Source organism: Octodon degus, unplaced genomic scaffold, assembly GCF_000260255.1.
Source record: "Octodon degus isolate 3935 unplaced genomic scaffold, OctDeg1.0 scaffold00053, whole genome shotgun sequence".
In the NCBI taxonomy this organism is placed as follows: domain Eukaryota; kingdom Metazoa; phylum Chordata; class Mammalia; order Rodentia; family Octodontidae; genus Octodon; species Octodon degus.
This window is the reverse complement of record NW_004524629.1, coordinates 801,093-813,028: the sequence shown is the minus strand read 5'-3', so window position 1 is coordinate 813,028 and position 11,936 is coordinate 801,093.

The following is an 11,936-nucleotide window of genomic DNA, read 5'->3' as shown; positions in this document are numbered from 1 at the left end:
AAAAGGGAATATAAATGAAGGACCATTTTGTATTTGTATACACAGGATAATTAGGATAGATATACAGCTACTTTCACTTAATTCAAAGAGAAGAAAGATTTGTACTAATAGTGTTTGGACAGCATATCCTATCTGTGTCTTGTACTATGGATAATCACTAAGAAGATAACAATGTACAATGTATTACTTATTGAAACTGTCCTACTAATTGGGGTTTTGAAACTCTCTCATTGCTACTTATTTCTCAATAAAATTTAAAAATGCAACCTAACTTTTCCCTTGCCCACCTGCTCGCTTTTTCTTGCAAAGCATGTATCACTCTTGAACACTGCATAGAATTTATTTATTTATTTATTTATAATTTTTATTTATTTATTTGGTACAGGGTCTTGCTATGCAGCTTGGACTTATAGTGGAATTACAGGTGTGCACCAGCACAGGTTTTTGGTGACTGAATCAGGGTATATGGTACTGGGGCTTGAACCTGGTGCTTGTGCTTGCCAGGCAGGTGCTTAGACTGCTGAGTTATCTCCCCAGCATTGTATATAATTTATTTCATATTGTTTCTTGTCTCTGCCAGCCACCCCCAACCAGAACACAATTCCCACATTAGCACAGTGATTTGTTTTGTTCACCAAGGTATCCAACATTTTTGAAGTTTCTGGCACAGTGATGGTGCTCAAATTATTGACAAAGGAATGGAAATTTTGTTATTAATAAGTCACTTCACTTTTAAAATTAAAATAATTATTTATGCAGAACATATTCTCATAGAGGAAATTTGTTTTTTACTTTTCTTAGTATTAAGAAAAGGAAGGGAATTTCTCAGTATTAGAAATAAATTTCCTGCTCAGCTCACTTGTTAAAGATCCATAGTTGGGAATTTCTGATATTTTAAGGTCAGCAGATACTGATGATTTTGTTTTATAGGATTAAGAGAAATATGTGATTTCTATACATATCATATTGAGGATTTCTTCTGTAAATTCACATTATTAGAAAATGCAAAGAAATTTGTTTAGAATGGTAGAACAACTTTTAACATCTTCAGGTTTCAAGTGCTGCAATCTGCCGTAACAGTAGGATCCAGTGCCAACCGATCACAGTGTTTAACCAACTGGAGCATTTCTTTGATGGAGGTGGTATAATAGTGAGAACCCTGTCATATTGTTAATCACCTTGTAAGGAATCATGTTCATTGGACTTACACTGATACAAGACAAAGTGTTTGTAGAACTAGGAAACTCATTTCTCTGGGCCTTTGATTTTGAAGGCATCCAAGCCAGTTTGAAAGAAGAAAGCTGTTAGTTATTGATTGCTGTCTGCAAATGAAATGCCATTTGTCTCAGCTTCCCAATCACATTTCTTATTGTTTAAATCACTATTGCTATGTTCTTTATTCTCTTTTTTTTTTTTTTTTTTTTTTTTTTTTTTTTTGTACCAGGGATTGAACTCAGGACCTTGCGCTTGCCGAGAAAGTGCTTATTCTACTGAGCCATCTCCCTGGCCCTCTTTATTCTCATTGTATTCTAAATACTGTTAACTGTAAATTGTCTTGGCTTCTCATTTTAATCTAACTCATAAAATCCCTGGGTAGAGACTGGGCGTGGTGGTGTGTGCCTGTAATCCCAGCAGTTGGGAGGCTGAAAACAGGAGGATCATTACAAGTCTGATCTGCGTAGTGAGGCTTTGTAGACCCTGTACAAAACACATAAAAAATATAAAAATAAAAATAAAATCCCTGGGTATTGAAGAGGAGGTCTGCTATCTCTAAGCATAGAAACATCAGGCGTGAAGAAAGAGAACCTGGATTAAGAACCAAAAATAACCTAGCACCATAAGTTGCCTTTGACAAAAGCACCCCAACTCTGTGATGTTGCCTTTGATGCACAGAATCTGACACTCAGGCAGCCCTTTCTTCTTGCCCTCCATGAACACAGTAAGTTACAGACCCTGCCCTGGCACAACCTTCCTCAGTGGTTTCTTTGTTCCCAAGAGTATCCATATCATATTTTTAAATGTATTGCTCAGAGTCCAGGTATACTAATCTCCAGCCCTGAATTGAGGAAGCTTGAGAAGTATTGAAGTAGGAAATCTCATTGGAAATACAATTCCAAATCTATTGAAACCCAATATTTCAGCTTCTCCTAGGGTCATCTTATCTCCAGTAATTGACTTTTTCCTTTAATTTTCTATCCATATTTTAACAATACTTTTCCCTAAAATGGTCTCTTCTTTAGCTTCACTAACTGACACATGAAACTTTTAGTTATTATCTTAGATCTCTGGGATTGATACATGTATATAACACATCCTAATTCCTTTTTATATCCCTTATCCCTTCCTCCCTTCCTCCTTCATCCTTTGATTGTCCCCTCCCCTTTGAGAACAATATATATCTTTCTACATCCTATTACTTATTTTTATTTTGATCTTGACATTTGAGTTTCTAGATTCTTGAACTTTTCCAGAATCTTTTTAAAAAAGCTGGTATTCCTGATTATTTTTGCTGGTACTACTTTGGATTACCTAGTTACCAGATACCATCTGAACAAACTCACCCCTGAGGGTATCTTGATCTTTGGGCCCCCACCAAAATGAGTACAATCTATATCATTATTAGCTAAGTACCAGATATGTGAATAATCTCATTAAATTAAACTACTGAAATATTTACCATCACCTATTAATCTTGGATGGTTGATCACAATACTGCCTAGAGTTGGGATTTTATCCAAAATACATATCTCACATAAGTAAGGATATAAAATAATTATAATGTGCTCTGAAATATTTTAGTATTTTAGTATTTTATGGGCCATTTTGAAGACCAAAGTTCTCCAAGTGATTTATCATGATTATTACTGTATATTGTTAGCTATTGCTAATTCTATTCATAGAAGGCGCTGTTCAGAGAAATAGTTTAGTGGGCTATTTCAGAAAGTTTTGTTGAGATATTGGGAAAAATTACAGAAATCCCAATACTGTAAAGTAAGTCAGACTCTGTTGTGTCATGAAATAAAGTAAATGAGAAAGACTATGGTTTTCTATATCCTTATAACGCAGCATTCTCAAAATCATACAGATACTGGCCAAAATGAAATTGATAGACTCACATAGACCAATGGAGACAGGAGATGAAGCTTAACTCAAGAGGCTGACACCAGCAACCCTTGCTATTTGAAGTATTCCTTCGTTGCTCAAACAGAGAAAGGGGTCAAGAACTTGCCTTGTCTCACCTCTGCTGTAGCACAATGAAAAACAAACTCTGCTGTGTATCTAAGACTCAGTAAAGTTACAATGTTAAGCTATACAACTCCATATTGAAAATAGCCTCATTTATTATTAAGGAAATACACACCAAAGGCACAGTGAAGTTCTCCTTTACACCTAGCAATATGTCTATAACAAAGTGAAAAAAATTTTAAACTGTTGGTGATGACCTAGAAAACACTGAATTCTCATATATTGCTGACAGGAATGTGCAATAGTGCAACCACCATGGAAATACTGTGGAAATTTTGCAAACGCTAAATATAGAATTATCATATGACCCTGCAATTCCATTTCATGGTGTGTATCCAAAAGAACATGTACACTTTTGCTTTGAGCAGCCCTGTTCACAACAGTCAAAATGTAAAAATCACTCAAATGTTTCTCAGTGGATAAGTGAAGAGACAAACTATGGTACATATATAAAACGGAATACTATTCAGTCATAGAAATTCATGAAATACAGATTTACAGTAAGATGCAAAGGAAACTCAAAAACATTCAGAAAACATTATTGTAAGAGGAAAAAAGGGAAACAAAATGCCACATAGTATTTGATGCCATTTATATGAAAGATTTGAAATAGAAAAATCCATACAGGCAGAACCAAATCATTTGTTGCCATGAGACACAGGGAAAAGGAGAGTGAGGAGAAACTGCTGACTGGGTAAAGTATTTACTGTGAAGTGATGGAAGTATCTCTAGTACTAGATGGAGTTGGTGCTTGCGCAACATCATAAATATATTTATCTCAGTTACTTTTTATTCTTTTCTGGGACAAAACTCCTAGCACCCAAAATTAAGAAAGGAAAGATTCTTTCAGCTCACAGTTAGTGGAGGTTTCAGTCCATATTTCAGTCCATTCTCAGCTGGCTCCACGGCAGAGTAGAATGTTGCAGAGGGCAGCAGTTAATGGCAGCAGAAAACAGCAAAGCAAAGGGAGGAGACACAGCTGCAGCTTCTTGTAAGCCTCTCTCCCTAATTTCCATGCTAACTGCAGACTAGAGCTCCTCTGAGGAAGTGCACTCACCATCCTTCCACAACTCCCTTTTATATCCTTTTTGTGTCATTCTAGAACAGGACCTATCAGTCATTCTAGAACAGGACCTCCAAGCCCTAGGGTGGGCCCTCCATGACCTAGAGAAGGGCCAGCCAAGCTTCCAACATCTCCAGTTGACACATGCATCAACCACAACATTCAATACTTCAAAAATGATTATTTTCATGTTATGCTAAGTTTATTTCATTAAACTATTTTAATTACATAAGTGAAGCAGGAATGAACACTTAAAAATTATTGGATACATTTGATAAACACTAATGCTAATACAAGCAAGCAATCAGATGCAAAGCTTACTGGAAATTGTTCAAAGATTTCACCATATCTTATTCTACTAGCTAGAATAAATTGTACCAAGGGCAATGGTTTATTCTATTTCAATTGAGTAGTCATAATACCAGACCCTTAAAAAAAGAAAACAGTACCAAATACATAAAAAATAAAAACAAAAATGTAAAAACTCAAATAAAAAAGAAAACAGGTCAATTGATTGGGTTAAGTCACAAAGAAATGAAGGTTGGAGAATATGAGATTCATGTATTCTTCCAGCATTGCCCTACTTTATTCCTGAAGCAGGTTATACTCATGGTCATAGCATATTTCCTTTGACGGAGTGCATGTGTGGGATTTTGAGTGGGATGTTGTGTATCTTGCTTTAATCACAGCTTTATTATAGTAAAACAGCATTGTAATTTGCTTATTCCACAGAGAAATGCACAGGGCTGATACCATCTGATTTTTATAAGAACCAAATAAAATACATAGCACAGTGATAGCTAATATCATATATCTACTCTCTTACACAATGGTGCCCAAGTATTTGGTCAACCATTGGTCTAGGTGTCTCAGTTACTCTTCTCTCATTGCTGGGACAAATACCCAACACCCAAAATGAAGGAAAGAAAGGTTTCTTTAGCTCACAGTTATTGGAGGTTTTAGTTTATACTTGGCTGGCTCCAAGGCAGAGTAGCACATGGTAGAAAGCAACCCTTCATGGTGGTGGCAAAGAGCAGAGAGCAAAGGGAGTGCAGCAGTTCCAGTGGGCAGCTAGCTAGCCTCTCTCCCCTTCTTACATTGTGATGCAAATTACCTACCTCAGGGCAGGTGCAGGAACCACAACCAAAATAATCAGTCACAAATTCCAGAAGCTGCCCCAAGACTGCATGAGGCTTTGGAGGGACACCTAGACACAAACTAAAACACTAGGTATTACTATAAAGGTGTTCCTTAGACATGATTAACATGAATATAATCAGTTGTCTTTCATTAAGATATATTAGGCACTGAGGATACTGCTCAGTGATGCAGTACCTGCCCAGCAAGCACAAGGCCCTGAGTTCTAGTCCTGATGTAAAAAATGAAGATATATTGCCACCCATGATGTGAATATGTCCCATCTAATTAGTTGAAAGTTTTAAGAGCAAAGCCTATAATTTCTGAGAGAAGAAATTCTGCCACTAGATTGCAGCATAGAAATTTTGGTAAGTTTCTAGTCTTCAAATTTAAAATTGTAACACTCACCTTTACCTGAATTTCCAGTTTGCTATCCTGCCTCATAGATCTGACTTGCTAGACCATCTACCATATGAGCCAATTCCTGAGAACAACTCTTATGGAGAAGAAAAGATATATACATAGATGATAGACGAACAGATGGACGGACGGACAGGCCGGCAGGCAGGCAGGCAGGCAGGCAGGCAGACAGACAGACAGACAGACAGACAGACAGACAGACAGACAGACAGATATTCTGTTGGGTCCTGAGGCCCTGGAGAATTCTGACTAATACAACCACTTCAGCACTATCTCCTTTATACTGAGCTTGATCATTACCTCTGGCTGTTAAAAGAGGGTTACTGTCACCATTTCAACACCTTCTCTAATGTTATTCTGTGAGAAAGAAAGAATTTTGCCCTACAAATCTACTTATCTTTGTACTCACTCAGAGAATTTAAGCCTTCATGTTACTGTCTTTTGATTCAGACTACTTAGCAAAACATGGTTTAACAATACAAGTAAGCATAGATCTTTGTGTTCAAGTCTAAAAGAATATGCAAAATGATGTATACTTTCAAGCTAATTGTGTTCAGTGACTAAACATATTCAATGTAATGTTAATTCCTCAAAGAAGATAAATTGCATTCAGAAAGGAGAAACTGACAGCTCTTCTACTTACATTGTATCCCACAAAGACATAGTAAAAAAAAAATGCAAAAAATTTGAAATATCCTAAATACAAGTTGAGTCAAATGAAACAAGAAAAGCCAGCATTTTACTGTGTCTTATTCCAGAGAGACAGCAAGATGACTCACATACACATGTGGAATGAGCCAACATCTGGAGTTATTTGTGGTGTATAGTGCCACACCGGCTTCCTTCAAGCAAACAAACTCATAAAAAATTAAGAAATAGGGTTCTTTTAATTCTTATAAAATCCCATGAAGATATTTTTGTCTGAGATGCTTAGGTGCTACTAAAAGTCACAGAAATGCAAATTTAAAAAACAATGACATCATTATCCATCAGATTTATAAATATTAAAATATTGCAATACTTAGTACTAATCAGAAAATAGCAACCCTGGCATACCTGACAATTTCTCACTGCTACTCTTATCAACAGCTAGGTTAGTAGAAATATTGTAAGGGGTCAGGTAGGGACAGGTCTTGAGGGAGTCAGTGCAGAAAATGAGAGTATATTACAACTATGGCTGGAAGAGCATCTATTGAAGGCCAGGCGTCAAGATAAAGACTGACTGACCAGGCCCACAATGTCCCTAGAGACAAGCAACACATTAAAGATTATACTATAATTGAAATCACCTGACCAGATAAAGTCTAGATAGACATCAGTCACTCTCGTGGGTGACAAGGACCTCCTGATCTGTCCTTTCCTAAAAAGGTCTTCATTCTTTCCACGTATATTTGCTGCATGACCCGCTTCCCTATTGGATCAATACTACCTAAGGAGCTGCACTTGTCATCTTATTGGCTGATCATAGCTTTGCCCCATATTGTACTTCATGATTATGCATTATAAAACTTCATCTGTGAAGTAGGGTCCATGGCAACCTGCTCTCAGGTCCTCTTCCGCCTTTCAAGAGCTATCTCTCCATAAAAGTTTCCTACTCTTGCATTGTTCCTTAGAATTTATTCTTTGATTTTGAGGAACATGAAAGTGATGTATCAGACTTTGGCAGGCTGGGAGTTAACATTTGTTCCCTTTTATGAGTTTCAATGGCTAAGGCATTCTGCAAACATATTTGTTACTATTTACTGTATCTATAAATATTTTCAATGCACCCATTGACTTTCCAATTGCACTGGGAAGCAAAAGCATGAGAACGTGAATAAGAATATGTTGATAAAAGCAGGTATACAATCATTTAAAGGAACAAATTCCAGCAAACCTGAAAGGAGCCTACAGGCCTGTAAAGAAAGATTGAATAAATCAGGGTATGTATGTTTCAATGGATAACCATTTTGTTGACATGTATTAATGTAAGTGCTATTGGTGAAATAGAATCAAGAGATATGCAGAATGTGTATCAATTTTTATTTTTAAAATCCTACATTTGAGTGTAATATGTTCCTCTGCATATTTTCACATAGCAAAAACAAAAAATACATAACCAACAGCTAGCAGCTCTGTTTCAGATGAAAAGGGAAGGATTGTTAATGTTCGATTTTTATGCTTCTGTATTATATGGCGTACTGCTTTCTTTTAAAAAGAAGTGCCCATTCACTGAGATGGCTCAGTGAATTAAGCACTTGCCTGGCAAGCACAGGGGCCTGAATTCAATCCCTGGTTCTGCCAAAATAAAATATAATAAATAAATAAATAAATAAATAAATAAATAAATAAAACGTGCCCATATTATGATGTGCAAAAATCCTAAAACTCTTACCTCTTTAAGAGAGACTGACACTCTCACAAAGTAGCAAATTCTTAGAGCTAACAGAGGTTCCCAAGGCCCCTGCCTTTGTTATTCAAGCTACTCAATGCAGAGGCTGCTCTTCTTAAGTGCCCCCTATTTCCCCACAGTTCTGGAGGTTTGAAATCTAAGCTCAAGTTGTCCGCATGATCAGGTTCTGCAGGAGCCTGTTTTTGTTGCGCACTGCCACCTTCTCCTTGTATCCTCCCAGGGCAGAAAGTTTTCACTAGCCCTCTGTCCTGCTCCTGTAAGGGTGCTACTTTCCTTCACAAAGCTCTGCCAGTATGGCCACACTAGTGCCCTAGCTCTTAATCTGATCACCTTGGTGTTAGGATTTCAATGTACAAAACTTCAGTACATTTTTTTTTTTTTTTTTTTTGTAGAAACACATTGTTTCTACACCTTCTCTATTACGCTCATTTCTGCTGGGGCAGAGACTTCCTCCTCACAGGGACAGCAAGATACGCTATTTGGGGTTGTGCTGGATGACAGAAGTTGGCAAAGAAAGCCAACTAAGCACAATTGAAAAAAAAAATTCTAAGCAGAAAAATCAAAAGGAAACCCTACAGATGTATCTTTTTCCTCCAAAGTGCTACATTGTCTGCATAAGCACAGTCTATGGTTCTGGTGATACAAGAGGAGGAAAGTACCTCAGAGCCAGCTTCAAATGCCTGCTCATCCCTTTTTATGAATTGGCATAAACTATTAACATTATCTGTATTAGTTTCCTAATAGCCAATGACTTATAAGATGGGGATTTTTTAGCCTATTAGTAATGAGAAAAGGTGATAAAATATATTTACATAAGCCGAAGTTTTGAGTGTCTTGCAAAGTACACTTATGTAATATATGTATGCCATTAAAAAGAATCCTTTTATCAGCCCAGTGAATGATTTTACAAAGATATAAATGAAAGCAAAATTCAATCCTGGTAAATATTTTTCGACAAAATATTTAAAGTGTATTTCTTCATATGTTATTATAAAATGTAAAGAAGAAAAATACAATGAATACCAGAGCTACAATTAAAACCTCACTACATAAGCCAAATTATATCCTTTTGCAGAGACCAAGAAAGGGCACGAAGGGAGATCAGCATCCTTGAATAGCTGCCAGCAGCCCTTTAATTTGGGGTTCTTGTCAGAGCCACAGTGAGAGTCAATCTCATTGATATGGCACAAGGAAAGTGGGACTGAAGACCGAGGAAGCAGATTGGGATCCTTGAAGGGCAGGCAGTAGTCACATCACATTCAGACTTCAGAGCAGGACTGTGCATGCATGAATTTGCCTGCATTGTCCTTATTGTCCCTGTCTTACGTTGCCCTCCTTCCTTTGTGCCTACCATTTGTATTCAGTCTTCTAATTCAGCTAATAGGATACGGGAAATATCCTGCAATGTATATTTCATATGCAGAGTCCCAAGCATTTAAATAATGACCTTAAAACTAAAGAGGCCTTAAGAGGTGTGGTGGCACATACCTGGATCCCAAGCTGAGGAGGAGGATAGTTGAGAGGTCAAGCCCATCCTGGGCTACATACTGAATTCAAGGCCATCCTGAATTTCATAGTGAGATGCTGCCCCCAAAAATCAAGCAATCTTAAACTTGTGCTATCGAAGTAATAGATCTGAACATTTCAGGCATCATATAAAAGGAGGTAGTGAGAGAAGAGCTAGGGGACCAGTGGCACCCCAGTCCTTCCATCAGAGTGCAGGGAAGATGGATTTTTGGTAGAGTTTTCAAGCTAGCAGAGGGCAAAGCTTTGGAATTATGATAAGTAATTCAAAGAAGAAGCAGAAACAATGGAATTGTGGAAGAGAAGAGAGAAGAGGGGAAGAACAGAAAACAGGAGAAGGAACGGGAGACAAGGGGATTGTAAAACAGGAGTGACCACAGGACAGTAAGGAAGGTCTCTCTCAGTGGAATGCACTACCTAACTGTGCCCATTAAGTAGCTGACATAAAACACCTACACTAGAAGTATGAGATTCTGGTGGAGATGTTTAATTTTAGCCTCTCATTCTTTTACTTTGAGTATGATTCAGCCTATTTGTTTTGAGCTTTTGGCTTCATTTAAGGAAGCAGATGTTTAACCTCCTGTTCCTTGAGCTAGTAATCTCTATAATTAAGAGTTCTGAAAGAATACTGGAAAGGGTACAGCATAGTTCTTGGATAAATTTATAACTGTGCGTGGGAAATTTATTTCCTTCCGATTGCTTTAATTATCATCTTGAGCGTCTATAGCATTTGTTTAGCATTTAAAATGCAACAACAGAGCTTCACTTGAGAAAGATTGCTGGTTCTTGAATGACTTCTTTCAAATTAATCTGTTAAATTTTACTTTCGTATTTGCAACCAGTGAATTTTCACAGACAATTTTCAAGTTTCAAATGAATAAGAATGAGTGAGCTCAAATCAGTTTGGCTTTGCTACATGAACAGCTAAACCCTATAATTTCAGTAGCTCTACATCCATAACAGCTTCACACAAACTCCAGTAGATAGGCCAGCTTTCCTGTATGTTGAAGTAATGCTGACTGGAATGCGGAGCCTCATGGGACAGGGAAAAACGAAGTGGAAGGTATGTGTGCGACGCCCTATGGATCAGCACATATAGCCAAGCTTTCCCCGAGCTTATAAAGTGGGACCCACAGACCAATGTAATTTCAAACTCCCCAGTGTCATAAGTGGTCCTACGGAGGGTGGCACAAAGGCATGGCTGGGGCATGAGAGAGGAAGAATATTTCAGTACTGTTATTTCTGGAAGGGACAAGAGTGATGAGATTTTCAGTTCCAGACACTCCTTCATGGCTTGGTCCCTACTGATCCTTATTCTATAGGATTGCCCTGATTTTTCTCTTTCTACTTCTTTGCTTTGCTTAATTGATCACAACTGGAAAAAAACAACCTTGGAAATTTAATATAAAAAGAAAAAAAGAGGCAGAAGGTTAGACAGGCTAACATTGCCTGATGTTTGATTACAACTGGGCTAACATAGAAAGACCATGCTAGAGACGCTACTGACACTCAGAGGTGTACAAGATAGACGTTAGTTGACAGAGTGTTGTGGCTACAAAATGAGACAAAGTGGGAATCTACATAAAATTTTTTGGAGATAAAATGAAATGGAGGTAAAGGGCTGATGATATCTGTTTGGAAATTGCCACAGAGGATGTGACTTCCTACACTGGATGACTAGAAGAAGAAAGGGTAGGGGGTGGGGATGGAGGAAACAACAAATACATTAAAACAAACTCATCAAAACAGTGTCACATTAAATTCATCAAAATCACTCACTTTTTAGGACAAGTGAGTACTGCAGTCAAATATCTCTTATAATTAACGAATTTGTCATGGACTATCCTAGTACAGATAATCTACAGTACAGATAATGAAAATAATATAGGGATTTGAGAACCACACGTATATCTCTACCAAAACAATAATGATGAATGATCCATTGTCCAAGAAATTGGGAATTTAGCACCAGCGTTAGACTTAGGGAGAGATCAAGGTTTCTTAAGGAATAGAAATACAAACAATAGGGCTGGAGAGATGGCTCAGTGGTCTAAAGCACCTACTTGGAACAAGCTTGGCAAGGCATCAGGGACCGCGGTTCAATCCCCCAGCACCACATGCCAGCCAGCCCCGCCCCCTGGTGGGCTGAGCTGG